General features: G+C 48.7%; 1 protein-coding gene across 5 annotated transcripts in view; it reads left to right on the top strand.

The window, feature by feature from the left end:
* Window positions 1-26,833, top strand: part of SEZ6 (seizure related 6 homolog) — a 98,064-nt gene that overhangs the window by 26,928 nt on the left and 44,303 nt on the right. For 4 of the 5 annotated variants that reach the window (XM_082372696.1, XM_082372695.1, XM_082372697.1 and 1 more), the window contains exon 2: window positions 26,677-26,765. The exons of the other annotated variant lie outside the window; for it this stretch is intronic. The gene's annotated coding sequence lies outside the window, so the exon portion shown is untranslated. The remainder of the gene's footprint in view (window positions 1-26,676; window positions 26,766-26,833) is intronic. 5 annotated transcript variants of the gene reach the window in all.

The following is a 26,833-nucleotide window of genomic DNA, read 5'->3' as shown; positions in this document are numbered from 1 at the left end:
AATATTAGGTACCAAAGCCACAGGGCTCTGCTTCTTGGTGGGAGGCTTTATGGAGGTTTAGCCTGCTGGGGCTGGGAAGGAAACTCAGCTGTACCACTCCCTCCTTTCTCATCTGGCTGCTGATTTAAACAGGACTTTCATGCTTGGGATTTACTGGCCTCTTAAATCTGTGGACTAGTGTCTTTTATCAGTTCTGGAAACTGCTCAGCCATTATCTCTTCTCAGATATTTGCCTCTGCCCTATTTGTTCTTTCCTCTCTTTTTGGAATGTTAATTAAACACGTATCAGGCCTCTGTCCACTGTGTCTCTTATCTTCCCTATTCCCTCCTCCCTTTTTTTCTCTCAGTGCTGCATTCTGGGCAATTTCTCACTATTACCTTTTACTTTGCTAATTCTCTGTTCCACTGCATCTAAGATGCTTTTAAATTAATGAGTTGTGGGACTTCCCTGGTGGTCCAGTGGTTAAGACTCCACACTCCCAATGCAGGGGGCCCAGGTTCAATCCCTGGCCAGGGAACTAGATCCCACTTGCTGCAACTAAGAGTTCACAGGCTGCAACTAAAGATCCCGCAGCTAAGATGAAAAAAAAAAAAAAATTAATTACATGGGACTGAGTGAACTGATGAGGAGGAGTATAATTTTTGTGACTTTCTGTCTGAATTAAAAAAAAAAAAATCCAACAAGGACTCAGAGGCAAAGAATATACAAATCAATTTTCACTGCAAAGTAAAGGAGCTGTTACAGTGGGGGAATACTGGACTGAATGTCAATATTATGACATAGTATGAGTGTGTTTCATGTTTGGTAATTGCAATCATTGTTGCTTTTGTTGTGGTCATCCATGTACAATGCTTGGTGTCAGTCTATTTATCTCTTGTAAAAATAAAATACAGTGTGTGTGTGTGAAAAAAAAAAAAAGATCCCGCAGCTAAGACCCAGCACAGCCAAATAAATAAATATTTTCTTTTAAAAATTAAAAAATAAATTAATGGGTTGTGTTTCAATTGCAGTTCCTATGGATTTTTTCTTTTTTAGAATTTCTATATTTTTAAAATTCATTTTGTCACCTTACACAATTTCTTATTCCCTGTAAATATTTTCAGGCTTGTCTTTTATTTCTTTGACCACAGGAAGCATTATTTATAGTCTACATCTTTTGTTGTTGTTGTTGTTGTTTGGCCATGCTGCGTGTCTTGCAGGATCTTAGTTCCCTGACCAGGGACTGAACCCAGGCCCCCGGCAGTGAAACCTCGTCTTCTAACCACTAGACTGCCAGGGAATTCGCTATAGTCTACATCTGATCATTCTAATTGTGAAGTCTCTGCTGTTTTTCTTCTTTTTTTAACATTTATTTATTTGACTCCGCCGGATCTTAGTTGTGGCACGTGGGATCTTCATTGTGGCATGCAAACTCTTAGTTGCAGCATGTGAGATCCAGTTCCCTGACCAGGAATGGCACCCGGGCCCCCTGTATTGGGAGTGCAGAGCCTTAGCCACTGGACCACCAGGGAAGTCCCCCTCAGCTGTTTCTCGTTTGTCTCTTGTTTCTATGATTCTCACTCATGGAGCCTTATTTTCTTGTAGGCTCCTCTCTCTTTAACCAAGTTCTGGTGACTGCACTTGAACAAATTATTATTTATTATATATTGTTCCAAATAAAATAGGAATAATTTGAGTATGAAGGAGTCTTTCTCTAGAGAAGAGTGTGCTTACTTCTGCCAGGCATCAGGGGCACCACCAGTCCTGAGCTATCTAAACAAGTTCTGGATCTTAGGCTCCCTGGATCACCCAGGCAATGTGAACCTGGGCTGGAGTACTTCAGTCCACCCTTACCCTGATAATGTAGCCATTTGGGGTCTCAGTGTATTGAAAAAAGGATCTTCTATTAGACTCTCCACCATGTGAAGGCACTGAGCTTGGAATTCTAACCCCTCCCTCTTCCAGGTGATTAAAATGAATGTTCAGATTTGCTAGGACAGCTGGGCTGTTTCAGGGAAAAGTGGTTTCTCTGCTCTGGTTTTCTCTTCCATGTTGGCCCATTAATTCCTTACTATTTTATCAACTCTTTGGGGCTTTTAAGGTGTTTTTGATATTTTATCTATCACTTTTAGTTGCTTTTACTGGTATAGTTGGTCCAAATAACTCAGCCTGCCATAACCAGGCTTCCAAACTCAGCTGCAATCAGATTACTAGTATCCAAAATACATCGCCCCTTCATATGTCCTCCATTTACACTCCCCTGTCCCATTCCTCCTCAGATAACGAGTGGAAAAAAAAAAAAGGCAATTGTCAACAAAAATGACCACCTTCCTCAGAGGACAACAAGAGTGGGAATCTCGTAATAGCCACCATGAGAGTCAGATTTAGGGGTGGACCAGCCAGCCTTGGCTGAAGGGCCAGTATACATGGGACACTAAAGCATCATCATGACTGGAATAAGAAGGGAATTTCGCTGACCAGATGCCTTTTAGAGAATCACTCTATTTGTATAAAAGGAAAACTATTTTGATAAGATGCAGGTGTAGACCCCACCCCATCACCCAGGTTAACTGCCTTCACCTGAGAGTGGGTCCTACTTACTTCACAGTTTTTGTTTTAAATAATGGGGCATGCAACTGCCCACCAGAGCTGAATTGCTCAGAACAATGAAGAAACATGGTCCTCTGTTCAACCTTCCTCTTTGCAGCACCTAATCCCTTTAAATAAAGTGTTGAACAAATATTTAAAGAAAATCAGTTTTCTCTCTATAAGGATAGCAAGAAACTTGCAACACTAGTTGCCTCTGGGGAATGAAGCTGAGTGGAATCTTGTTATATAGGAAAAGGCTTAGAAGAAAACACTGTACAGATAATCGCTGTCCTGAGGGGGCTCAGGGACAGACTCTGGACATAGTCAGCATCCTGCCTGCACCTAAGCTCCCAACCGCAGGCAGGGTTTGGCCTTGGTAGGATCAAAATCCACAGAAGGGCCAGAAAACAGGTGAAAGATGGTGTGCAACACCTGGAAATGTAGGGAATATAAAGGGAGTGGGATTTCAGGACCCACTCTGGGTCTCATCTCACTGAGCAGGGTCTCGTACAGAACCTTGAAATGATCCATGATGAGTTCCCAGTGACATGGAGAGTATTAGGCAACTGCTCCTGCTTCCTGCCTTCCTGCCTCATCCTTGGAACCCTCGTTCTCTCAGCCTCTCTCTCTCTCTGTCTCCCTCCCTCCACCTATCATATTTGTCCACCTTTATTTTCTTGATATTTGGAGGGGCAGAAGAAGGAAAGGCTTAGAAAATACATTGGGAAGAGTCCAGCTGTGTTTGGAACAGACTATCAGTGCTCCTTGCCCAGAATTCTTAAAGGAAAAGAGAAAGCCGAGGTTCATGGAATAGGCTGAGAGAGGTCTGCCTGGAAACCATCCAGAAAGCTCTCTGGACACCCTGGGGGGTCTGGACAACCCTGGTTCTTATCATTGCTCCTTAATAACCCTTCGCTACATTGCATAAGGGCCCTCACTTTATAGACATCTCATTGAATCTTCACAACAGCCCTGGGAGGTGGGCAGGGCAGGCATTTTTACCCCTATTTTGCAGATGAGGAAACTGATAGCTGGTAAGTGACAGAGCCCACATTCCAACCCCCAGCCAGGATTTCAAGCCCCAAGCCTTTCTCTACATCCAGAGACAGGCCCAATGGTCTTGCTGCAGAGCATCCTGGGTGCTGGGCTCAGCGCTTATATGGAGAATGGGCAAGAATGTGGTTCATTCCATGTTGCAAACCATAGCATTCCCCACCCCATCCTCTGCAAAGAAAGAGAAGGAGCATGACCCCCAATGGGAAGAAATTCTAAAGCAGCCCCCGGGGACCTTTGGAGAAGCTGTTTGATTTATTCTAGTCCCTACTGGTTTTCTGTGCCACATTTATAAACGTCAACACTGGAAATGAAGTTCCCACTGCCTCGGGAGCTGTTGGTTGTTGCTCTTGCTCACCAAGGGTTCAGATGAAGTGTTTCCCCCTCCTCTTGATTGATAGAGAGCTGAGAATAAAAGAAAAATAAAAGCCCCCTGGAGCACTGATGGGAGGAGGCAGCTTCTCAGAAAGAGAAAGAGTGGTCTCAAAAAGGCTGATATTGGTAGAGCAGAGAGGGTGTGTGTGTGTGTCTGTGTGTGTGTGTGTGTAAGGAAAAGATCTAGCTTTTAAGGCCACGTGGAAAACAAATACTTTCTATTTATATAGAGAGAAGGAAAGTAGCGGTTCATTTCAGGAGCTCTGACACAAGATGAGGGAAGGAAAAGATGTCCGTGAGGCTGTCTTTGTAACTTCTACTCTCCCTAAGCAGAATCTGCTATCTTCTGGGGTCGGGAAAGGGACAGAGAGGCTAGCAGAGACTTAGAGCAAGGGGGTCCTGGAGGAATGTGGAAAGAAATGAAAGGTAAAGGTTTCCAAAGGACTACACAGATACAAGGCATTGTCATTATTAACACAACCAGTGGCTGAGATTGGAGACGCCCTGCTGGAACTGACACGCACACTATACAATAATACCTTCCCTTGCTGGTCTCCTAAATCTGTGATGCCCTCTGGTCTTTGAGATATGCTGGTTGGGACCAACACCAACAGCCCTGACCAAGCGCCTGAGAAATGAAGCAGTTAACCAGGGATGGCCTCAGTGGTTCCCAGATCAACAAGCCATTTCAAAGTTGCTTTTAATTTGATTTTTTTGTGCGTGTATTTTTTAAAGTACTAAACCAAATATTTCCAAATGACCATTGTTCTCTTCAAAGTCTCCCCCTTGAGAGCTTGCGTTGTTAATCCAGTGGCACTCTGTGTGCGGCCCAAATCATCTTGAAGGGTGATGTGTGAAATACTTTCAGGGCCAGTTTATAACCTGGGGCAATAAAATGTCATGTTACTTTATAGGGGGTTCCTTCTTTTCCCGTAACTTGATTTATCAGACCTGTTTCCTGGTAACTTTTGCCCCTTTCCAAGTACCAAATCCTCTGCCAAGCTGCTTTCTCAGAGTGCTCTGGAATGGTCCTTGGAGGACAAGATTGTTCAATTATTAGCAAAAGAAAGAGAGAAACACACAAAAGGAAGAATTGTTATGTTAATATGATGGGACTCTGGGTGGGTTTTCTCTTTTCACTTTCCTCCTGTGGATAGAAATGTTTGGGTTTTTTTAGCGTGGAATAAACCAAATATGGTATATTCATGCAATGGAATATTATTCAACCTTAAAAAGGAATGAAATTCCTAACACATGCTGCAACATGGATGAACCTTAAAGACATTAAGCTAAGTGAAATAAGCCAGTCACAAAAGGACAAATACTATATGATACCACTTATATGAGGTACCCAGAGCAGTCAAGTTCACAGAGACAGAAAGTAGAATGGTGGGTGCCAGCAGATGAGGGAGGAGGGAATGGGAATTACTCTTTAATGTGTACAGAGTTCCCCTTGGGATTATGAAAATGTTCTGGACGGTGGTGATGGTTGCACAACTATGTAAATGTACTTAATGCCACTGAACTGTACACTTGAAATGGTTAAAATGGTAAATTTAAAAATAAAAATAGGGAATTCCCTGGTGGTTCAGTGGTTAGGACTTGGCACTTTCACTGCCATAGGCCCAGGTTTTTGGGTTTTTTTTTGTTTTTGTTTTTGTTTTTTTTTTTTTAATTTATTTATTTATAGCTGTGTTGGGTCTTCGTTTCTGTGCTAGGGGTTTCTCCAGTTGTGGCAAGCGGGGGCCACTCCTTATCGCGGTGCGCGGGCCTCTCACTATCGCGGCCTCTCCCGTTGCGAAGCACAGGCTCCAGACACGCAGGCTCAGCAATTGTGGCTCACGGGCCCAGTTGCTCCGCGGCACGTGGGATCTTCCCAGACCAGGGCTCGAACCCGCGTCCCCTGCATTGGCAGGCAGACTCCCAACCACTGCGCCACCAGGGAAGCCCAGGTTTTTGGGTTTTTTAAAAATAATTAATTTATTTTTATTATTTATTTATTTATTTTTGGCTGTGTTGGGTCTTCATTGCTGCGCGCTGGCTTTGTCTAGCTGTGGCGAGCGGGGGCTATTCTTCGTGCGGTGCGCGGGCTTCTCATTGCGGTGGCCTCTCTTGTTGCCTAGCACAGGCTCTAGGCGCGTAGGCTTCAGTAGTTGTGGCACACGGGCTAGTTGCTCCACGGCATGTGGGATCTTCCCGGACCAGGGCTCGAACCAGTGTCCCCTGCATTGGCAGGCGGATTCTTAACCACCGGACCACCAGGGAAGTCCCTAGGCCCAGGTTTGATCCCTGGTCTGGGAACTAAGATCCCACAAGCTGCGTGATGTGGCCAAAAATATAAAATAAATAAAATGGTAAATTTTATGTTATGTGAATTTTACCACACAAAAAAGTGTGGATAACAAAATCAAATCTACTCTCAAAAGATGAAGACTTGACATCACTAATATTCTAAAGAATTTGCTACAGGGTGAGCCAAGGTCCAAAGAGAAAGGCCCCAGATAGTCTTTGCTCTGGAGCAAAACTGGAGTGCTGGGGTCAGGCTGATGCTGGACTCAGGCTTCTGCTCTGAGACAGCTCCGGGAAGGGGCCACCTCCTCCAGGTCTTCTGTTCTCTCATGTCCCATAACATCGTCCACCTGCCACGGCTGCTGTAACACCTCTCCCAGTCCCGGAACATTCCACAGCACAGCGTGGGCCTCCCTGACCTGGCCCCCTGGGGTTGGTCCGCTCCCCTGGCAGTGTGGACAAGGCTACAGCAAGTCCTGGCTCTGCTGGTCAGGAGGCTGCTGAGGTGGCTTTTTAATCCTACAGCCGTGCCGTCCTAGTGATTGCTTTTATTAGGAAATGTAATGAAAAAGACTATATGAAGGCCCTGCCAGAGAAAAAAAAAAAAAGCTAATAAGATTCTGCACCAAGTGTGGCGAGAAAAGAAAAGGGGGAAAAAGCACATTAGGAGTCAGATAATGAGATAAATGAAAGACCGCAGGGAAGATCATTTTTGCAGACTTGCAGGATGGTTGTAAAATTTTTAATTTGCTGAATTCTCCGTTTTCGTTGTCTCTGACTCTCCCCATCTCTGCCTTTCACTCTTTCTAAGCTCTGAATCTTGTCTCTGTCTTTCTCTCTTTGCCTCTCCCTTTCTCTCTTGGTTTTCCTCCCTCTGTTTCAGCTCTTGCTTTTCAGGTGTGTGTGTGTACACGGGTGTGTGTGTGTGTGTACGCGGGTGTGTGTGTGTGTGTGTGTGCGCGCGCACGTGTGTGTGTGTACGCGGGTGTGTGTGCAGGTATGTGTGTGTGTCCTTCCACTGTGGCCAGACCCTGCCTCTCAGAACTTGGGTCGGAGGATGGTACCTTGGGCAGCGAGGCCCCACCCCGTCAGAAGGAGCAAGAGGACAAAAAATCCCCCCCAACCCCGCTCCCCACCACACACACCTGCCTTCCAGGGAGCTGCTGTGATCCTGCTGAAGGGAAAGAAAGGGAGACATCAAGGGAAGAAGGAGGGAGGAAATGGGACTGTGAGGAAGGACAGGAGATCAAAGACCAGGGAAGTAGGGAGGAAGAAAAAGCCCCCGCTGCTCCCGCAAATCAATTCTCAGCAATGCCCGCCCTTCCGTCTGTGCTCTGAGCTGCTGAGCAGAATGCCACCTCCGTGGGATGCCAGGCCTGAACAGAAGGGTTCTGGGACACTGGGCAGGCATACAGGCCAGGCTGCTAGGGACCACTGGGCCTGCCTGGCCCTGATGGGAGAGGTTCAGCTTCACTAGAACCACCCTCTCACCACCTGTAAGGCTGTAAGGATGTCCTCTCCAAAATCTAGTTTCAGTACTTGCTTTGGCAGACTTCTTCCTCCTGTTCCACACTTCTACAATGGGAGGGATTGAGGGTGGACACAATGAATAGCTTTCCCACAGGGAGGGGGGTGCCTGTGAAAGTACAGGAATGAATGGTTCCGAATGGAAGACACATTGTGAGTTATTAGGAAAATCCCTCTCCATCCTCCGTCCCTTGTTCCTTCCCCGGTGGAGACTACCTGCTCTGTTTCCCTCCCAGGGAAGCCATCTCTCTCTGTGCTCCACCTCCTGCCAAAGTGTGCTGCTGGTTACCTAGGGGATGGGCATTTCCCGTACCAGCTACAGCAGAAGATGAAAGAGCCATGAACGTCAGCAAGGTCCATGGGTATGAGAGGACCTGTTAGAAATTTGGCAAAAGACCTGCTGAAATCTAATTCGTGTCTACAGAACTCTGGTAATCACAGGGAGCCCTCCAAGAACCTGGGGAGTGTGACAGTGGGGCCTCAAGCCAGGCTGGGCACAGGAAGGGGGCTGGGAAATAAGGTGAATTGGGACAGAGACAGGCAGTCACAAGAGGGAAGATGGAATAAGTTCAAGATCAGTTGGGAGAGTTGCAATTTGACTGTGGAGTAAAATAAGCTGGGAATAAGGGCAAATACACCTAGTTAGTGCTTCCTACACTCCAGGCTCTGAGAACCTGAGAATATTTACTTCTTTAATCCTCACCACAATCCTATGAGGGTGGTACTGTTGTTAACATCTCCATTTTACACATGAAGAAACTGAGGCACAGTGAGAGGTGAAGAGGAGGAAAAGGGATTCCAATCTCCAGAGTCTGTGCTCTTAACCACTTCTCTCTACTCCAGAACAGGAGACAGGTTTGGCAAAGTATCAGAGACTAGTTGAGAGGGAGAATAGCACTGTGGTAATGAACGTGAACTTCTGGGCAGGATAGCCTGACACTGACTAGCGGTATGACCTTGGGTAAAATCCTTAGAATTTAAGGTCACCCCTCAGAGTGAACTGAGAAGTGCCTGAAGGCTTATAGGTTTAAACACTGGCACAGCACCTGGCCCCGGAGCTCAGTCAGTGGCAGTTTTTAACACCGTTACTCTGCTCCTCCCATGAGAGGAAGGGAGTATCTTCCGTGCTTGGCAGCTGGCAAGCCTCAACTTCTCACCTCTGAGAAACATTTCCAGAAATGAAAACGGGCCCTTCCAAGGATCCACTTCATAGGGGCACACAGCGCTGCAAACAGGCCCAACACCCAGAGCACAGCCCCTGTCCTCAGACGCCCCCTGCCCCTGCTCTGACCAAGTGACCCCAGCAGTTCCCAGGCCACGGGAGCACCCCCCAGTCTTGCGGCTCATTGAATTGTTTCAGGGAGTGGCTGTCACCACCACCGCCACCATCCTCTTTCCCTGTCTCCTTCCCTCCCCCAGCCCCTGCTTTTCGCTTGATGGAGAAAGCACAAATTAGGCAGAAAGGAAAATGTTGACAGTTCCCAGCCCTCCCTTGCTGGGAATAAAGAGAAATACGTTAACGGTTGAAGCTTTAGGCGGATCAAACACAGTTTGTGAGATGCTTCAAATGTATTATTCATTTCACCAATGAGATGCAATCTTGGGCTTTCTCTTTTCGCCCCATCAAGAGGAAACCTCAACTACCATGGAGATGCTGGGCTCCAGAGAGGAGGGGCGCTTTCAGAATGCCATCTTTTCAATATTAATTCAACAAGTCCATCTCGTGTCCCTCTTGTTCTTCCCAAAGACTTCCAAATGGGATGGGTCAACTTGCCAGAGAATCTAAGGGAACAAAGGCTATAGGTGAGACCCACAAGAACTGGGCAGCAACAGGCACCTAGAATCAAAGGGAAGACTGTCTGTGACATTTAGAGGAGGCAGGAGTTGGAAGGTCCTCCATGTGCCGCAGAAACTTGAGGGATGTAACTCTAAAGGGCTCAAGAGCTCTAAGAGGAGTCATCTCAGCTGTGCCTTTAGCTCTGAGACCCTCACAGACAGTGGGGCTACACTCAGCCTATGGTTGGACGCCTGGAGGAAGGATCTGGATCCAGACTCAGGTGCTTGATGCACAACCCTTAGGCCTTGTGATTAGGACTAGCTGAGGCCCCTGCCCTCCTGGCCTGAGGGTTGGCACTCATTCCTTGCTCCTTCCCCTTTTCACTTTGGCCGCTGAGGTCCCCTCAGGGCTCCTGCCAGCATCCCAGGGGTCTGAGGCACCAGCGCAGGCTTCTCAAACCACACACTGCCCCCTTCTTGAACGTCACCCAGAGAAGAACCTGTGCCTGCCTCCCCTGGCTTTGCCCCACTATCTCACAAACCTTACACTTGTGCTGTGCCGAACAAATTGGAAGTGTGGGTGGGGAGCGGGCACTGCTGGTGGAATGGGAGATTGAAACAGCCTGTAAGGAAATTTGACATGATGGATCAAAAAGCCCTTAAAGTGTACATTCCTTTTAGCAATTCCATTTCTAGGAAACTGCCCCAAGGAAACATTGGATGAGTGTGCAAAGATGTACAAAATGTCCACCCCAGCTTTGTTGATAATGGCAAAACCAGCAAACATCTTCAAACCACAATAAGAAAGGATTGGTTATGGGACTTCCCTGGTGGCGCAGTGGTTAGGAATCCGCCTGCCAATGCAGGGGACACGGGTTTGATCCCTGGTCTGGGAGGATCCCACATGCCGCGGAGCAACTAGGCCTGTGTGCCATGGCTACTGAGCCTGCGCTCTGGAGCCCACAAGCCACAACTACTGAGCCCGTGTGCCGCAACTACTGAAGCTCATGATCATAGAGCCCATGCTCCACAACAAGAGAAGCCCGCGCACTGCAACAAAGGGTAGCCCCCGCTTGCTGCAACTAGAGAAAGCCCACGTGCAGCAACGAAGACCCAACACAGCCAAAAATAAATAAATAAACAAAAAAAAGAAAGAAAGGATTGGTTGAATAGTTGCCTTCGGATGCAGTCATTTAAAATCAGATTCTGGAATATTGGGGGGAAGTAATGTACAAATATATTTGCATTCTAAATTTCATATAATAAATACAAAGCAAAGTTCCCCCTTACCCTAACCCAGTCCAGTTCCTCTCCTCAAGATACCAATTATCAATTTAGCACATATCCTCTCAGACCTTTATTTCTGAAGAATCAATATTTAACGTAAACAAGTAATAAACTCAGGTTATGCAAGTTTGTAACTAGAGATGTGTGTCAGTGCAAAGAGAAAAGACTCACTGATTATACACCAAAACGTTAACAGTATTCAGCTCTGAATAGTGGGATTGCATATGATTTTTATTTCCTTCTGCAGGAATAATTGTATTTTCTACATGAACAGAAAAGGGAAACAATGCTATTTTTAAATATAGTAAAACACAAAGAATGGATAACATTGGCTGCCTCTGAGGAATGGAGAGACAGTTCACCATATACCGTTTTATGCCTTTTGAATTTTGCACCTTGGGCACGAATTACCTATTTGAAAAATGAATAAAATTCTTTAAAATTTAATATGGCAATAAAATAAAATGAGGGGCAGGTGGAGAAGACCTCTGAAGGATGGCAAGCCCTGGTATTCTGGGAATCTGCAAAATTCCTCAAGCTGTAGTTATACAATAGTTTCTGAATCTGTTCAGGATTCACCCCAGTGGTGCTCAACTCTTTCTGTCTCACCAGGCAAGGAATTAGGGCCTATAACCTAAGAAATGAGGTAGGGTCTAAAATAAACCAGGCTGCCAGCCAGAAATAACTCTGCAATAATTTACAGCACAGCAACAATAATGGCTTCTTTGAGCCCGTTTTCATACTTTTTCAAAGTACTTTTCATCTCCCTTTGGTTCTCCAAATTTTCCTTGAGGGGACTTGCTGCTGGCAGGTTCCTGGGCAGGAAAGGGTGGAGCTGAAGGCCTTGTCTAAAGGGCCATTGTTTGCAGTCTGCCCCAGAGATCCACATTTCCCAGGACTGGGTGTTGGGTCTCAGACAACAGTGCTCTCTCCTTTCCAGATCATCTCATTCATCAGCACCCAGCCTGTCACCTATATATGAGCCTCAGGTTCCTAACTTGTAATATCAGTGTAATCAGCCTCGCCCCTCAGACTGAGATGTGGGTGATGGTTGATAGACTGTAGGGCAGAGTGCTGCCCAGTCAGAACAGAGGGTCCCAAAGCTGAAGCGGCTTCCAGGAAGCCCCCTGGGTGGGGGGCAGGGAGGATCTAGACAGCCCCTCACGTCCTGCCCCTCCACGTGCCCGCCCTGCCCAGAGACCTAGGCCCAAGGGTGAACCCCCCGCCTTCACGCCGCTCAGCACAGGGGTGCCCACCGGTGATCCCGTCTCACCTAATAAATTCCTGTCAGAGAAGCAGTCAGGGCCTGGGAAATAAATAATGATATTTAACATTTTGTAATAACAACAATTAACCAGTAAATAATGTCCTTTAAACTGCAAACGCTGGAGTAAATTAATTCTTCTAATGAGCTGTCAAGCACGGAAGAAAAAAAGTCCCCGTTTCCTTTGGTGCACGAGGCTGCCGTGTGAGCAGCTAGGGAAGCTCACCTCGGGCCCCGGGAGCTCATTACCAGGAAGCAGGCGGCGCGGATTTCCCGGGAAATCAGCCGGCCTCGCCTGCTCCCAAGTGGGCGCTCCGCCGCTCCCCACCCCCCGCCCCGGCCCCTTGCGCACCCAGCGCACCAGGCCGGCCGCATCCGCACCACACAACGCCAGGTGCCGGCTGCAAAGGAGCAGCGCGGAGAGCATTTCAATTAAAGATGCCCCCCTCCCTCTCTTTCCCCTGCTTGGGCAGCCTCAGCCTCGAGGTGGCCCGGGCCAGGAGCCGAGGACCGAGCTGGGGAGAGAAATCAGGGCGCATCCTTAGTCCTTGCTGCGTGACCTTGGAGAGCTTTCCTGCCCTCTCTGGGCGGGGAAGTCATAAATGGAAATGTGAAGCTAATCAAACCAGATGTGATTACTTCTGAGCTCCCGAGAAGCCTGTGACCATAAAAAGACACCTAAGAGTAAGGCAGCTCTTTATGTACTGAATCAGAGTAATCTCCAAGATATATTGTCAGGTGACAAAAGCAAGGCACAGAACAGTGTGCGGGGCTATGCTACATCTTGTGTATTAAAAATGGGACTAAAGAAAGAGAATATGTGTCCCTATTTGCTTGTATATATGTGGATAGGAAACAGAGAACACCGCCTGCCCCTGGGAAGGGGAACAGGGAGATTGGGGTGGGAGGGAGGATTTTCAATGAACCAGGTTATTTTTTTAACCTTTATTTTTTGAACCATATGCAGGTATTGCCTGTTCAAAATATAGAGTCACACACATCAGAGGTCACCTTGTCTCTCAGTAGCTTTCAGGAGGTGGGAGCCACAGGGGGCAGCTGAGTTGAGACCCCAGCTGAAACCCCTCCAGAGACAGTGCTGCCTCTCTGATAACCTCTCCTGGAGACAAGCTCATGAGTCCGGAAGTGCTTCCAGGATCTATTCCCATTTCCTCCTGCTTTCTTTGGAGTTTCTCTCTTCATGCGCTGTATTTGGTGGGTGAAAGGGCTGATAGATGCAAAATGGGGACGGCGTGGGGGGGGGCGGGGGGTGTGGGTGTGTGTGTGAGGAGCAGCCACAGTACAGAGAAGAGGGAGTGCAGGCAATCCCAGCCCTCTGGAGCATATAGGCCTGGGTTTGAATCCGCATCTGTCACTCCCTGGCTGCGTGGTATTGTATGTCACTCTCCACTGCTAGGCTTCAGAGTCCAGACATCCCTGCCTCCCTCAGGGAAGACGTAAGATGCTGAGCCTGATGAACAGGCATCCACCCCCACAAGATTCAGCTCACGCCCTTTGCTCCCCAGGACAGACAGAAGACCCCCTTCACAATCCAGGGCCATCTGGCCCGCAGACCCAAGCCCTCCCCAGCTGCAATGCCCAATCCCAACCCCCAAAGGAGGTAGATATGGTTGGTGTAGCTTTGCCCGCTTAGCACCTAAATTGTTCTAAATCCAAACAGGCTCAAGGTAGCTGGTGGCTGAGAGATAGTGTTGGAGGCAGAAAATCAGCCGGGCTCAGGGCTCAGTCACAGCCCCTGGGGGGCTACTATGGGGCTGGGGGTGAGGGAAGGCGTGGAGCAGCAGGGCTCCCAGCCCCCATCGCTATCTGACCAACTCCCTTTTTATGTGTTTGTATCCTTACCTTCCTCATTACCTGTCTCCTGATTTGATTTGATTTGATTTTTAAACTTAGTTATTTTTTATTTTATTTATCTTTGGCTGCGTTGGGTCTTTGTTGCTGTGCACGGGTTTTTTTTCTCTAGTTGCGGAGAGCAGGGGCTACTCTTCGTTGTGGTGCGCGGGCTTCTCATTGTGGTGGCTTCTCTTGTTGCGGAGCAAGGGCTCTAGGCGCTCAGGCTTCAGTAGTCGTGGCTCGCGGGCTCTAGAGCACAGGCTCAGTAGTTGTGGCACACGGGCTTAGTTGCTCTGCAGCATGTGGGATCTTCCCGGACCAGGGCTCGAACCAGTGTCCCCTGCATTGGCAGGCCGATTCTCAACCACTGCGCCACCAGGGAAGCCCCTATCTCCTGATTTTAAAGAGTTTCTTAGCTAAAATATATTTTAAAGCCCTGACCTTGGCCATTCAGAACTGGGCACCCAAGACATGGGGTTCCAGAAAGAGGAGGCGCAAGAGAAGGGGAAAAGGACCCAATACATGTTGAGCACCTGCTGCATGCCGGGCACTCCTAGGTATTCCACCTGCAGTGTTTCATGTTAATCCTCACAACCTGTGATTTGGGTAATAGTATCTCCACTGTAGAGACTGGATAAGAGAAGTTCCAAGAGGTTAAGAGACTTGCCCAGGGTATTGGACTATAGTGATTGGGCTAGAATTTGAACCCAGATCAGCTGACTCCAAAGTCACATCTCCCAACACCGTGCTGCCTGTCCCAGGCCCCATGCCTCACCACCTAGATAGACTAACACGGTTGGGGAGAGGAGGGGAGTAAAAGCTGAGGTGCAGGCAGCTGGCCAGCTGGCCTCCTGACTCATCTCCTCAACACCCTCAGCTCAGTACCTGCAGCATCAGGTGAAAGTTCAGGGAATAATTGCTGATCGTGAGAATTCTGGGGAGGCTCCCTTCCCTGGCAGGCTGGGGGAAGAGGAATGGCTTCATTTAACCAGACAGGATTCAGGCAGGGGGAGAATGAGGGGATCTCTGATGGTATGTTTAGGACAGAGTGGTGGCTAAGGCTTAGGGAAGGGGGTCTAATAGACCTTGGTTCAAATCCAGGCTCCATCGCTTACAAGCTGTCTGACCCAGAACAAGTTACTTAACCTCTTTGAGTTTTGGTTTTTTCTTCTACAAAATGTGGAAATTGTTTCCTCTCTTTGGGCTGTTGTGCGGGTTAAGAAGATGAGGGGTGTAAAGTTCTAAGCTTACTCCCTGGGTATAAAGTAAGCACCCAATAAATGGCTGTGTCTGTACGGGTGAGCTTTTTTGCTGCCCTGCTAGACAAACTCCATCTCCAAGACCAAGAAGGGCAGTTATCCTAGTGTCTGAAATAGGCAGACTACCTCTGTGATTCCCAATTTGGGAGGCAGCCCAGAAAGGCCTCCAGGCTTGGTTTTTGCAAGGGGCAGCGGAAAATCGGAGCTGAAGCCAGCAAAACGAGGTTCCCAGCAGCAGGTCTGAGTCAGCTCCTCCTGGGTCTCGGGGTTCAAGAGCCTTCCACAAGGTCACACAGCCTCCCAGTCACCCTGTCCTCCATACGACTGCCCCCTTGACCTGAGCTCTTCAAGGACCCTGGACACCTGTGTGCATGAAACACCAGCTGGGAAAGAGGAGTGCTTCAGTGAGCAGAGGAAGCTGGTCTCGGCCACGGGGAAATTAAAACCAGCTTGCCCAGCGCTGAGTTACCATGTCGCCTGAAATCAGATCAATTTCTTGGGCTTGTTGTGACGACAGTGTTGCAATTGATTCGTCTAGATGGCGAGGAGTTTATCTATTTGGAGCTGTCTGTCATTGATCTGAATAAGCTTCTAAAATAGCCCAAATACCTGGTGAGGGCGAGGTCGCCGCCAACTCTGGTTCAATATTAATTATAATAATGAACAGGGTCGCCGCCAACTCTGGTTCAATATTAATTATAATAATGAACAGGCATGAGGAAGGTTGGTTCGTTGCTTGCCCTGCAGGGCTGGCCTCTGTGAAGTTTGGTGTTTAATATTCATTGTGGGTCAACCTGTACAAAAAGCTGGTGGACACTCCTAAACTGAGGGAAGTTTGCATGGATGGTGATGCTGTTCTCTGCTTCCATGGGACAGAGAAGGAACTGGTGCTGCTGAAACAGGCAAGATTTAGGTTAGACCTCAAGAAGGACTTACTAATGACCGAAAGTGGATCGATAGAGCATTTCATTCACTTATTAGCCTGGACAAGTTATTTCTGAGTCTCTTTCCTCCTCTGTAAATTGGGGATTATAATACTTAACTTCTCAGAGCTGCTGCTACTGCTATTCTTGGCCAAAAAAATAAGACAAAACAAAACTTAAGGCCTCTTCTGGGCTATCTGCTGGTTCAGGGAGAAGCAAACGGTCCTACTTTGGGTAACAAAGCACCTGCCCTTCTCAGCCTTGACAGAGTGAGCATTTGGTCAGTAGAGTTATTATTATAATAATTATTAATTCTATGATATTTACTGAGCACCTGTTACACGCCTGGCCCTGAGGAAGAATTAGGAAAGAAGCCATGATTGCTTTGAGGAGACCTGGGTTACTATGGGAAGCAGGACATCCCACTTGCTGGAGGCTCTCAGGGGTTAGGGAGAGCCCGCTCTCTGGGAGACAGCTTGGAAGGCAGGCAGATGGATGTAAGGACCTCGTGGAGTGGGCGCAGGTCCCAGGCAGGGTTACCCAGCAGAAGACAACTATGCTAAAACTCAGTCCACAAGAGCCCCTCCAGAATAACATTCTTCCAGGAAGAAGAGGATCCTGCCCTCAAAGGATCTAGCAGAAATGTGATTAGACTTCGTGGTTCTGGTCTGCAAGAAGCAAAGAATAACCAGCTGACTCCCACTGCCCCTGAAGACACCAGCTGAAACTGCAGCAAGAAACATGGAGGTCAAATCAACATAAGGACTTCCTGGCTGAGATTTGGAAAGCGGTGAAGGAGACCCTGGATGGAGAGACTCCCGTGTCTGTCTGGGAGCCTGGCCTACTGCCTTCCTTGTGACATTCCTGCCTCTGTTCCTACAAAGCTCTCCTCTTTCCTCCAGCTCGGCTGCTGGTGGAGACCCCCATGGCCAGCCTTAAGAGAAACATCAGAAGAAAGTTAATAGCGAAACGCTCTGGCGGATCTAATTGATTTTTTTCCTATTGGTTCCCTAATATAAGCAACACTGTTCCTGCCGCTTTTTCGGGCTGGAGATTATGTCATAAATAAAGAGATTTGCTCCCTATATCCATGTGCTTATCTTTAATAAGTTAAGAACTCGACATGCTTTAGGAGGACTTGAAATAAGCAAAGGATCTGGTGGTGACGGCTTCAGCTGTGGCAGTGGCAGCCGCAGCTTTATTTCAGCAGAGGGGGAGGGAGATGGCTGAGGCGAGGCGGGTGGTGGGAGAATTTGCATTCTTTGGGCTGCACTGGGCCCAGGCTCAGCCGGAAGAAGAGAGGGATGGGAGGGAGAGCTGGGGGAGGAAATTCGTGGTGGCAGATGTGGCAAAATGGCTGGGCAGGGCCCATGAGGCTGGGGGTAACATGGGAGTTAAGAGCTCAGATTCTAGAGCCAGGTAGCCTGGTTTAAATCCCAGCCCCATCGTTGCTTACTAGCTGTGTGACCTTGAGCAGGTTACTTAGCCTTTCTGTTTCCTCATTTTACAAATGGATAATAGCATCTACCTTAAAAGTTGCTGTGAGGATCAATGACATGCAGAATGTTTAGAACAGAGCCTGGCAAGGGGTGTGCGCAGACTGTATGTTAGCCGGAACATGATAGACATCATCTAACTCAGTTCACCTGAACTGCTGCTGAGCCTCTGCCATGCGCCAGGCCTTGGCGTGGGCTTCGCAGATGAGTGAGACACAGCCCAGCCCTCATTTCATGGAGCCCAGCTGGGGACCCAGCCCCTGTGACTGGCATGAACTGGGCAGCAGTCCTGAGTGTCCACACCAAGGGAATCCAAACAGGAAGTGGTGACCCCTTCCTGGGGAGGCTGCCATCCTATGTCCCTGTCTTGAGGCTCACTCACTCTCTAGTTCCAGACATCCCACAGGTTTACTAGCGTTCCCTTCAAGCTGACAGTGAACAGAAACTGTGCAGCATGTTCAGAAACAGCTCTACTCAAGACTGAGCACAATCACCACCAGCCACTGTGCACTTAATGAGTGCCAGGCTTTCTCTCTCCTTGTCTCATTTAGTCCTAAGCACCCCTATGAGGACAATACTATCACTAGTTCCCATTTTATAGTTAAGGAAACTGAGGCACAAAAAGGTAAGGTGATTTGCTTGAAAGCGTACAGCTGGTAAGGATCGGGATTTGAACCCAGATCCACTGACTTCCCTTGCTCTAAACACTGCCTCTATTCCTCACGCTGCACTTATAGTCACAAGCATTAATGAAGCACATATAATATGCAAAACCCTAGGCTAAGGGCTGAGGGGATAGAAAAATATAATGAGCATTTATTGAGCACCTACTATGTGCCAAGCACTCCTACAGGTTATCTCACTGAATATTTCTCTGAAAGGCAAGTAGCATCACCTTCCTTCATTTTTTAAAAAAATATTTATTTATTTGGCTGTGCCGGGTCTTAGTTGCGGCATGTGGGATCTTCATTGCAGCACGCGGGATCTTTAGTTGCGGCATGCGGGGTCTTCAGTTGCAGCATGTGAACTCTTAGTTGCGGCATGTGGGATCTAGTTCCCCGACCAGGGATCAAACCCGGGCTCCCTGCATTGGGAGCATGGAGTCTTAGCCACTGGACCACTAGGGAAGTCCCTTATCTTCCTTATGTAAAGAAGTAGAAGCCCAGAGGGGCTCAGAGACTTGCCCAAGGCAAGCAAAAGGCTGGGATGATTTGAACCCAGACCTGACTTTGAAGCCTGGGCACTGTTCAGGATGCCCCCCAGCCTCTTGATGAGCAGTCTTCCTTTCCAGAAGGCCTTGTTCTTGCAAACCACTAACATGATCTCAGAGGAGCCAGCAGGCCTGCCCAGCCCTACCCAAGAAGTACCAGTGACTTCCTTTCCCCCACTCACTCAGAAGATGGAGGGCAGGCCCAACAGCATTAAGCGAATCAGTTGCTTATCCTATAAGTGAAGAAACAGAGCTCCTTAGCACCTTCACATCCTCACTCCTTCCCTGATAAGGAAATCAAGGCTCCAACACGGGCCAGGTCTTGGCCAGCCCCTCTGGGCCAGTGGGGCTGAGACCAGAATCACGCCTACCTCCACTTCCCAGTGGTACATGGGGCCACCTCAGTGATCCCAGGATGCTGCTCACCGTGTCCCATCAATTTCTACAGCTCATCTGAGTGGGATTAGATGAAGTTCTCCCTTCACAGGCAATTTCAGAGGGGCTGATTGTCAGTGTAGAAGTTTTCAGTGAGGGGCAAAGTCAAGAAGCTGTTTTTACCCCCCTGCAGATGGACTAGAAGTGGAATCCTCCTCCCTCCCATAGGTCTTGGGTGGCCTTGTGCTTTCCCAGTGGGAGCTGGTTTCCCTCTCAAGCCCGCATTTTGCCTGCTCCCTCTCTCTTCCAGGCCATTCTCTGGCCCTGCACATTCTGTTGCTTTAAAGATTGGTGACCTCACAATTGGTTGCCATAGAGACCATTGTGATGTCACAAGCAGAGGACAAGTAGTTCAAGGAGGAGTGAAGGGTGGGAGTGCATGGCTGGAATTAAGGGACATTTGGGATTTCTGTCCTATTTTCATGCCCAGAAAAGGTAGTGTCTGGAACTGGATTCTGATATCTGAGGGAGACCTGACCAAGCTTCCCTGTGTTCTCCTGGGACCGAGATGCCTAAGAACCCAAAAGAAGGGCCAATGAAAAGGGACATCAGAAACACTCCCCACCTTGGGGCTCTCAAAGGAATGAGATAGATGCCAGGAGGAACTGTGTGGCTGGAAGATCTCCCTGGAGAGGATGATGTTGCTTTGCCTTAGGAAGCTTGAACCATGGGAGACACTTAGCCTCTAGGGCTTTCATTGCCCTGTTGAAGCACCTTGTACAAATGGACATGCTGTGTTTCAGTGTGTTGAGACTCTCTATCTCCCCTCCCTGGACTGGGAGCTCTGCCTTTCCAACAGGCCACTAAGGTTCTGCCACAATAAACGTTCCCACATTCAGTAAACAAACGAGTGAGAGGGTGATGAATGAACTGGGTAGGAGGTTGGAGGAAGGCAGAATGAATGCATGGACAGATGAATGCCTGGACAGATGGGCAGATGGGGAGCCTAGAGGTCATGTGCAGCCCCCTGAGCTTTGGAGCTCTACACCTGCCTGCCTCTCTAGCTGCATCCCACCCCCCACTTCTTTTTCTCTATCATCCAGCCACACTAACCGTCTCTTAGTCCTGCCTACCACAGGACTTTGCACATGCTGTTGCCTCTGCATGGAACATACTTCCCATCCCTATTCAATCAAATAACTCATACTTGTCCTTTGAATTTGTATTCAATCACTACCTCCTCAAGGAAGCCTTCCCTGACTAGGTCAGGTCCCCAGTGTGGTCCTCCACAGCCCTGTGAACCTCTCCTGAGCATCTGCTACATTGTAGCTTTGCATTTAATCAGGTGGTTCTGCACAAGGTCTCCCATTCTAGACAGTGAGCTCTGAGCAGGCTGGGGCAATGTCTGTTTTCACTCACCTTTTTATCCCCATCACTTAGCACAGTGGATACTTAATATTTGTCTAAAGAATAAGTTGATAAGTAACCAGCCCTGCCCTGCCTGTTCCATGTGGCCCACCATCCACGGACTGCACCAGAGGAGAACATCTGGGCATAGACCTCCTGGAGGTGAGACCAGGGCAGCGGTCAGAGGTCCAGTGAACCTGAGATCCCTTGCACACCTGCTCCTGCAAAGGCCCACTGGCATCTATAGCTTTCTGCTCTGCCTTGGTATTCTGTATATTTTGGTTGGACCTACTAACTAGCTACAAATCACTTAGCCTCCCAGAGCCTCAGTTTCCTCATCTGTACAGTGGGGACAATAACAGTACCTACTTCATAGGGTTGCTGTGAGGATATAAATTCCCCAGCTCAATGCCCAGTAATAGTAAATAATAAATGGTGCTGTTATTCTTATTTTTAGAGGTGAAGTACAGCCCACTGGATTCAGGGCTAACTTCTAAAAAAATGGGGAACATACCAAATTTTCATAAATCTGCTTTAAATGCATGTGGCAATCTTTTTGAAGAGGAAATACTTAAAGGCCTTCTGTAAAATATGAACCAGCTATGAGCCCGTCCTTTATGTAACTCCAAAGCTTCATGCCTGGGTTTGCTTAAAGGGGAAAACTCAATTATCCTCTCACATTATTCAAAGCAACCCCCTAATCTTATCTCAGGCATTAAAAAAAAGGGTGGGAGGCATTCTTCCACCCCCAGCCATGGCATGACCCAGGGTAAGTACTGTCAGGGGCAAGGGCATGAGGTCAGGAAAGTGGTTCATGCCTCTCCCATCCTGTCCTAGTCCCCAGAGGTAGGTGGAGCTGGCCTTGGGATTCTGTTGGGTAGAAGGGCTCTCCCTGACAAAAGGAGACCAGCATTTGGTCAGTTGGTACCTCCTCCTTGCTTGTCCTATGCATAAATACTCTCTGTCTACTACTGACGTAGATTCCAGGTCAGGCCAACCCAGGTAAGAAGCAGGTGGGGCACTCTAGCTGGCTCCACATAGGAAAGAACTAAGTTGCCTTTGAGGGGCATCCCAGGCAGCCTGGAAACTTTGTTCCTTCCTCCCACACCCCCAGCTCACAGTAGCACCCTGAGGCCCACCTGACAGGAGCAGCCCACACAATGCATGTGGGGCCTCCTCCCCCTTTCTCAGGAGCTCACCGCCCCCCCACCCGTGACCCACTCCCTCATCACATGGTCATCATCCTGGTACCAGGTCTCCAGCCTGAGCCACACCACTGTAAACCCAATGCCTCTGGACAGATGTATTTAATGTAAGTTCAAGCACTAGAAATATGGAGTTCAGAGCATTTTATTTCTAGAGCCCTCTATATTTCTCTGGGATTATCACCTGTCTTTGTTCCCTCCCTTTCTGGGTTATTATCTTTGGACCCTTTCCAAGCCAAGCCGCCTTGATTGCTTGGGGAGAAGAAGGCTGCCAGCATACTCCCAAGGTTTCTCTGGGTCTGGTGAGGACAACCTTGGGGGACTCTTTCTTCTTCCTTCTGCATAACTCTGCAGGTGGCCGCACTGCCCAGGCAGCCTTGGCTTTTAGGAGTTGGCTTCACCAAGAGACTCTCCAAGTACCAGGGAACATTGAGGGGTGGTGGAAGTGGAGGTCTCATCCCCCAAGTTAGGGAGGGCTATGCTCAGGGTGAGCCTCAGGGTACAGAGGGGAGGGAGAAAGCCAGCTGTTCTCTTTTCTACACGGTGCCAACCTAGCCTAACACCAAATTAATAGCATTCAAATGAGATGCAAAGCATTATGCAAATCTAGAAGAGAAGGCCACTCTCACCGAGGGCCTTTCAGCTGTTGGAAGACCAGCACCTTGAGCCCTTTCCCAGAGGACCCCACAGGCTCCCTTCAATTTCAACCCTCAACACTTCAGCACCAGCTGGTGTGAAGAATCCGATGAGACTAGAGTGACCATGTCAAGGTCCTCTGATCCAAGGGCCCACTCTGGTCTCACCTCCCAGGCACTCGGGTCCTCTTCCATTCTGAAATGACGCAGAGGCAGCCACAGAAGGTGATACAACCTCCCTCTGGATGCCAGAATTCCAGTTCCCCACTCATTAGCAGTGTATGCAAAGTAGATATGGGGAGGGTTTGCATCTATTTAACTGTCCATTAAAATGGCCTCACACCCATCACCTCCGCACAGGCCCAGGCTTCCAAATTGCCAACCCCTGCTGCCTGCAAGCACCATGTGGTCCCTGTGCCTGGTAATTGCTGTGGTGTTTGTTGAGCTGTATTTGCATTTGATTGTCATTTAACTGTCCATCTTTCTCCTTCAATCAAACCGGGGATTGGGCTTCTGCAATTGATTATTCATTTTATTTTCAACCCATTGGTGGGTTTTTAGAGTTTCCTTTATTATAGCCACAAACTTGAATCCTGGGACTTCAATCATATGGAGGGGGAAGGCCTCCTCCCCCCATCCCAGGGCTCCTACGTGAAAATAATGTAGCCAACATCATGGATCTTAAGTCCTTTCCCCAGTCTCTCTGTTTCAGCACCTGCCTCATTTCTGCCCAACCAGTGGCATTAAACATTTATGGAGCTGTGGAGGATCAAAGGCTTTGGCTGGGAGTGGTGGGCTGGCTGGAGGCCTCGGTCTGGCGATGGAAAGCAGCTCACATCAAACCCCCTTCTGCTGCTGTCTCTACCCACCCTGGGCTCTTGCAAAAGCTGATCTGGTCCTGCTCCTGGAGTGGGAGCAAATACTCAGGAGTTAGGACTCCCATTTATGAGAGCAGAGCCCTCCTTCTGCCCCTAAATTCAAAAGGTTGACTTTGGATACTCCAGGAAGCCTGGCTGGAGCTGTGGCACCCCAGACGGTTCCAGATGCTGCAGGGTCTCGGAGCCCCCTCTGAGGAGTGGTTTGAGGTGAACAGGCAGCAGTGTGCCCCTGGGAGTCTCTGGAGTGAGGTGGTAGCCCCTGCTCCTGCTTCCCTGAAACCCCAAAAACCCCTTGGCTCCATGGAAGATGTAGCTCTGGTTTGAAAGCTGTCTTGGAGGAGACTAATTTTCTTCTCCTTTCACTCAGAAAGCAAGTGTCATCCAGGCAGAGACTTCAAAATAAGTCACCAATGTGCCTGTGATCCCGCAAATTGATGGGCTGTTTGGAAGTGGGGACGTGAGGCTGGCTTCTCCAGGGTGTGTGCTGGATGTCTGGCACTCTCTGGGCAGAAGTTATGAGGGTCCCTGAGGTTGGAAAGCCCCTTCCTCCCTCTCTCTGGCTCTCAGTCCTAATGCAGCCATTGTAACTCAGATCCCTTCCCCTACCTTCTGAGTCAGCAGTGAACCCCTCAGTTCCTATCACTAGCCATGGTGCTTGAAAACCCAGCTTAATAATTCTGGACTCCCTTGTTTGGGTGCCAATATCTTTGTGATGGGGTAACCCCTTCCATGTAGTCACTAAGGATGTCCTATGGCTCAGATGAACACAAAGCCTGGCCCCAGCCTGCTCCAACCCTTCCTTCTACATCCCTGCAGAGACTCCCTGCTCCACCAGAACCAGTCTTCTCCCTGAACCCACACCATCTTGCAATTTCCACCACTTTGCATTTGCATAAGTCACTCCCTCCACTTTGGATGCCCTCCTTCTTCCTCTCCCCTGACTGAAACCTAAAGCATAATTAAGACTGATTTCAGGGAATTCCCTGGTTGTCCAGTGGTTAGGACTCAACGCTTCCACTGCAGGGGGCACGGTTTCAATCCCTGGTCGGGGGAACTAAGATCCCACAAGCTGCATGGTGTGGCCAAAAGCAAACTAAAAAAGACTGATTTCAGTCAACCCATCTGCTGTGTGAAACTTTCAATGACCTCCCCTCCCCCTCAAAAGCAATTGTCCCCTCTCCATTATCTCACAGCACTAATTTCGCACCAATGACCTGCCTTGGGCATGCCATTATTTATTCACAAATATTTATTAAACATCTACTATGTGTGGGGCACTGGGCTAGGTTGAGATTTGAAGAGACAGACATGTTCTGAACCTTCACAGAGTTGACAGCTAGTAGAGAAGACAAGCAATCAATTACATAGACAAGGAAGCCCAAGATCCTCTCGGGGTAAGGAGCCAGGTGGAGGACACAGAATGAAGAGGAGAAATGAGACCAGTAAAGGGAGCCTTGCAAGTCTCCCCAGGCTGCCACTTTCAAATGTGTATATGACTTGAGTGCACTGTAAACTTGTAGTATAGAGCTGAATGTTCCCTAAGGCATCTTATTGTCCTTAATTTGTGGGTGATGCTGAGATCTGGGGAGAACGGGCCCCTTGAAGGGCATGAGACAAGGTGTTGACAGAAACTCTACTACTTCCCAATTTGGTCCAGGCTCTGCCTCAACCTAACTGGGAACCCATAGCACAGAGGCCACGTTGACTGTCTTCAGGAGGGAGGGACAGCCCAGGTACATATTCTTCCCATGATGCAGTACAAACCCATCCTCTGAGCTCAGGGCAGAGTGATGCATTCTGGGGTTTGTAGTCTTTATTGGACCCCCTCCTGAATGCCTAGGTTAGTTCAGGCGGTAGAAACCATGATGTGACATGTTCCTGAGCTTCTCCTTCTTGTGAGTAGTGCCCACCTCATCAAGAAGCCCAGCTGCCACCAGCCTCCAAATCCCCATGAATCATTCTGGCACACAAGGTTCATCCCTGGGTCATGATTCACCCTCCTCTGCCCAAGCTGCTTAGTTCAGAGGAGCCCAGGAATCAAGGAGGAGCTCAGGAATACCTTCAGGGAGGAAAGGAAGAATCTCATGCCATTTGCCAGTATTTCCTCAAACTACCCTCATCCACAAAACCTTCTACCTCCCTCCTCTGTTGGCAACCCTCTCCCTCCCTCCCTTCTGCATCTTCTTTCCTGGCTTTCTCTCCCTACCTCTGATTCTTTTGTCAAGTCCCTTCCCTTCTGCCATCCTTCTGCTACTGCCCTCTTTTTTCTCAACTTCTTGAAACGACAGTACAGAAATGCTCTCCCAGTGACTCCCTCAGATAATTCTACATGCCACCTGTCTGCTGCCTGGAATTCTTTACAGCGATCAAGGTAGCTCCCCAGAGCCCACAGTAAGAGGATCTAGAGAGAATCTGATAAGCAGAGCTGGAAGATTGTGGAGGTGGTAAGGACAAAAAGACTCTGAGGAATGAGCAGAAGTCTTGCCACTTGCTTCTAGAATGAGATCAGGAAGAGCATTGGACAATGACTAGGGTCTGGAAGCTTTGGAGAGGAGCCAAGTCCATGTGAAAAGAACTAAACAGAAAGCTATCCTTCTCCCTGGGGGCCACAGGAAGTTCAGCCCTCCTCTTCCTCTACAGGGAGTAATAACATCAGTCACAGGGTCATGTCCCATTTGTCCATTGAGGCTCTTCAAGTGAGCTCATTCTTGGAGCCAGAAAAACCTCTGGATCTAAACATCTGCCTCAGGGATGTGACTGCCCTCTTTGCTGCCCCATGACTCACTGGGGCTTCTCAGCCCAAGCAGAGTCCTAGAAGCTTGTTCTTCTATACCCTTGAATGGTACAGCCTCCCTGGCTAATCCCCTGGGCCTCCTTCAAGTCTCTATCTAAAATAGCCCTAGGGAAATGCCGTCTCACACACACCCCATGCCTGTCCCATTTTCTCCACCAGTTCCAGGAACCTGGGCAGGGATAGGTGTGAAGGGTCTGCTCTCACTGGCTAGCGTTGTGGCTTCTCTGGTCCTGTAGGGGGGCCAAGGCAGGGTACTGGAGATCCAGGGCTGCATGGGGACCCAGGATATTACCTAGGGCTTCCCACCAGGTTGGCTCCTGCCAAGTGTAGAATGTCTTCACAGGACACGAGTACCACTGGCTTTTAACTATAATATCAGGATAATTAAGCTTTTCTGTGAGCACAGTTTGCTGCTGATGCAGCTGCCTGGAGCCCTGGCATTTATTGAACACAAAGTAATAAATTATTGTCCTTTGTACGCTCAAAAGCCATCTTCATTACAGGCCCAGGACGGAGCTGCCACAAGGGCACGCGGGCCTCGCCAGCTGCCTCACTCGCGGACGTCTTCCCAGGTCACCCTTGGCGCCTTCAGGTACCAGGATGGGGTGGGGAGAGATGGTGAGAGGGTTGCTCTCTCACGGAGAATCGGGTTAGAACCCC

The sequence above is a fragment of the Balaenoptera borealis genome (assembly GCF_965194805.1).
Source record: "Balaenoptera borealis genome assembly, chromosome: 20".
Taxonomy (NCBI): Eukaryota; Metazoa; Chordata; class Mammalia; order Artiodactyla; family Balaenopteridae; genus Balaenoptera; species Balaenoptera borealis.
This window is presented reverse-complemented; position numbering and strand designations above follow the sequence as displayed.